The sequence below is a fragment of the Equus caballus genome, chromosome 21, assembly GCF_041296265.1.
Source record: "Equus caballus isolate H_3958 breed thoroughbred chromosome 21, TB-T2T, whole genome shotgun sequence".
In the NCBI taxonomy this organism is placed as follows: domain Eukaryota; kingdom Metazoa; phylum Chordata; class Mammalia; order Perissodactyla; family Equidae; genus Equus; species Equus caballus.
In genome coordinates, this window is record NC_091704.1 from 39,903,549 (window position 1) to 39,907,828 (window position 4,280).

The window sequence follows — 4,280 nt, forward strand, 5'->3', positions numbered from 1 at the left end:
AAAGCTCTTTGTCAGAACTATGTCAAGGACCTCATATTCAAGGACATCCCTTCATTGCTTTCAGTGCCTCATTTATTAGCTACTCACAACCCAGAGGATAAACAGTGTTCAATAGAGCCCACTCCAAGCTCTCTCAATAGCCATACCTGAACTTTGGCTGGCCTTTCTTTCTCAGCCTCTTCCCTTCCATATTATAGATGGATCCTAGATGACCCTACCTCAAGGAAGCAGTCCTGATTTGAAGCACAATTTCTAGGTGCTTCTTTCCACACTACCCTAGGAGGTAGAGTAAATCATTTTTAGTAAATATTTAACTAATTTGTTAATTTCTACAATTGCTGTGGTTGTATGAAACTCATGGAAAGCAGGCAATATGCACCATTGACTTAACAGTGGACAGGTCTCAGGGCTGACATCAGCCGGGATACATGGCTTGAATTCACTCTGACTGAGCAGTGCCATATCATACAGTTGGGAAAGTCTCTGAACATCTCTTTTGAAACTATTTGAAATTGCAGTTGTTTGAAAATTACAAAATATATCTTAGTTAAAAATCACTTGTTTGTAAGAAACAAAAATATATTCAAAGTATCAGAAGCAAGAAAATATAATTTATTAAAAGACAATCGTGTACCTTAAGGAATTCAAGGGGAGAAAGTGTTGCTGGGCCTCATGAGGGACTACTTTACACTCTCTCGGCACATTTCTTCAAGTTCCCACTTCGTTCTTCTTTCTCTCTGCAGAAAGGCTTTCTCTGCTTCTCCTTGCATATGACTTAAGTACACTTCCTGTTATGCCTAACTAGAGTCACCGAGTCCCAATCTCCAACCTTAACACATGAAATTCAATTGACTCATATGCAATCCTGGTGCATCTGTCTTGTCCAAGACGCAGAATCATGAGACCTGCAGCCAACTCAACAGGTCCTATAGGATTAGCTTTTCTGAGACAAGACTGGATAGATTTTCTCCAAAAGAGCACAGGGGCAGGAGAAAATAGAGGCAGAGAGAATGACCTGCATTTTTAGAAGATACAATATTTTAATAAATATTAAATAGATACTTCTAAAAACCTATATAATTCGCATATTTATTTTGCTTGTTTTCTCTCTCCTCTGCTCAATAGACTGTAAATCCCGTGAAGGTAGAATATTGTTTTTTTGGTTTTGTTCACTGTTTCAGTGTCTACAATAGTGCCTTGCAGTAAATTTTTGCTGAATGAATGAATAAAGCCTTTGGATAACGTTAATGGCAGTAATTATAGTGAATATGACCTAATAGACAAAAGAATAAGCAACTGCATGCACGAGGGAGGTTATAATTCCTGTGATAGATTTCTTATAATTTTCAGTACTTCTCACATTCATTTTTTCTATCCAACTACCATTATCTTTTAACTAAAGTTCCTAAAAGAACTAACCAAACTTATTTTTTTTTTTTTATCTTTAAGTCTCAACATAATGTCTGGTGTGTAATGGGTGCTCAGTGAATATTTATGGATTGATCAGTATAGGTGAATAGAGACTATTGCTCCTATGGCACTTAGAAAGGATTTTGCAAGCCATAAAATGCTACCCAAGTGTTAGATTGTTATTTTCATCATATTGGAGCTTTAGGAAAATGCTGTAGATTGAATGTTTGTGTCCTCGTAAAATTCTTTTGTTGAAAGCTAATCCCCAGGGTGATGGTATTTGGAGGTGGTCCCTTTGGGAGGTGATCAGGTTATGAGAATGGAGCCCTCATGAATGGGATTAGTGCCTTTATAAAAGAGACCTCAGAGAACACTCTTGCCCCTTCCACTGTGTGAGACTATAGAGAATAGATAGCCACCTATGAACCAGGAAGGGGGCTCTCATCAGACACTGAATCTGCCGGCACCCTGATCTTGAACTTTCCGGCCTTCAGAGCTTTAAGGAATAAATTTCTGTTTTGATAAGCCACTCAGCCTATGGTATTTTTGTTTCAGCAGTCCAAATGGAATAAGACAGAAAATTTCCTTGTTAACAGTGGTCAAGATGCACGGGACAACTGGAGATCAAGAAGCAAACTAGAAAGATGACCCAAGAGGTTTGGCAAGATCTATTTGACTTCAATGAGCTTTGTTGCCTTTTCCCAGAAGGCCCTGAATTAAAATCTAATCCAAGTTTCTCTATAATCCTAGAAGAGGCAAGAATTTGCAGAGGTTTGCTTTTTTAGATCTCAAATTACATTTCTATTACATAGATGTCTATGTTACACTAGTTTTAGACTAGGAGCCTAAATAGCGGTTCATTTTCTTTTCATTCCAAAGAATCGTCCAAGGGCTTATTCAATTTATTATCATCATTATGGATCACTCAACAATTCAGCAAATACGTAAATAAAAACAGTTCTTGGAGCACATTGCTACAGGAAAGATCATTGCCTCTTATGCCAAATGAGTGAGAACTTACATAGTGGAATTTTACCTGAGGGCATGTATGTAAAGGCATAAAGTAAAATTCAGCCATTTTCTTGCAAATTCATTGTGTATAGACAACCCAATTCAATCAACATTTATTTTACTTCTAAGTTAATCAATTATAAATATGAATATTATTCAGGACCTGTCATTAAGGAACTTTGAATATATTAAATGGAATAATAGAGAGTAGGTGATAATACAACATACAAGTAATCATAATATCTGGCAATATCAGGTTCTACATAAGAGGTAAAAAGAACTATGTAAGCTTAAAGGATGGAGGAATCATACAATATCTGATCTTAAGGGTGAAAGTGTTTATTGGAATGGTCCTTGAAGAACAGATATAAAATACACTACTATTTCAGAATTTGAAATTGAGGAAGAAAAAGTTTCAAGAAATACAATGGCAGGAGAAATTGTAGCCATTTTGAAGAATAACAAGTTATCCAATTTGGCTAGATGATGGAGTATACAAAAGGAAGGAGAGAAAAAAATATCTACAGATGTTATGTAGGATCAAATGGCTTGGGTTTCAGATATTAGATATTAGGGCTCTTTCCTAGTTCAGTGGTCTTCTGAAAAGAACAACATTGAGATTTTGAGTAGAGTTGTGGGGCTGGGAGGTGAGCTCTGGAATGACTAATCTGGCAGAGTAGTTTAGGAGGAATTACAGAAGGAGTCCTAAGGCCCAGAGACCAGTTGAGCCACTGTGCAGTCTTCAAGGTGTGAGTTCATTGGGTCTGGAAGTGAAGTTGCAGCTGTAGGCATGGTGAAGAGACAGAAAAGATGGGAAGTGCACAGACAAGAGGCTCTTCAGAGACAACAGCTACAGGATTTCGCATCTAGTAAAATAGAGGAAGTGGGGGAGAGAGGATGCCATCACTGTGATATGGTCTTCTATTTGGATACTATTAGTGAACATTAGGATGCAGATTTGTGGACTAGGAAGCAATCAACACAAAGGTGATGGATAAAGCCATGGAAGCAGATATAACACCTGATGAAAGGTAAGAGGCTGAGCATAGAATTCCAGATGGGAGTAGGAAGAGAATCACAGAAGGAGGAAAGAGAGGAAACACATGTTTTGTACTGTGTCCAAGAAGCCAAATGTGGATTGAGAAGTGGTCATTCATTTTGGCAATTAGGAGAGTACTAGTGGTCATTGAAAGAATAGTTCTTGTAGCCTGGTTGTATTTATAACCCAGACTGAAAAAGAGTGAAGTTAATGAGTAGATGGTAAGAAATTAAATGTAGTCAATTTAGCCTTTCTACTAATTTTAGTAGCAAAGGAAAAGAGAAAAAGAACATGGTAGCCTGAGGTCCAAACCTCTGTTTCGTCCTCTTGAGAGTTTTAATCTATAATTCTCCAAGTGAAATAATTCAATTTGCAATTTCACTTTATCTGCTCATACACTGACTGACAAAGTACACTCTAAAAGGTTTGTGAAACAGACCGGGGTCATTAGCCTTGGCTCTAATGAGGTATTAGAGTATTTTTGCTGTAATGGTAAGTTGGCATGTGAATACTTAGCATATGAAAAATCCTTCAGATAGTCAGCAGCCTCCACTGTTCATTATCTTATGTTTGGAGTCATTTTCTTGGCAAAAAATACCACTTGGCTGTGAATCTATCATCATTAAGAGAGGAATAAAGATTTTTAACAAAATACATCTTCTCCTTCTGGAAAAATGATACTTGCTCCATCTTAGCTTTTCATGTCCTGGCTCTAATTTCCTCCTACACTCTTCTGTTCCTTTATAATTAAAGGCCTTTTCTACAGGTCAGTCTGCATTTAAGCTCACTAGCAACTTTCTACATTATGAAAATATGGAGC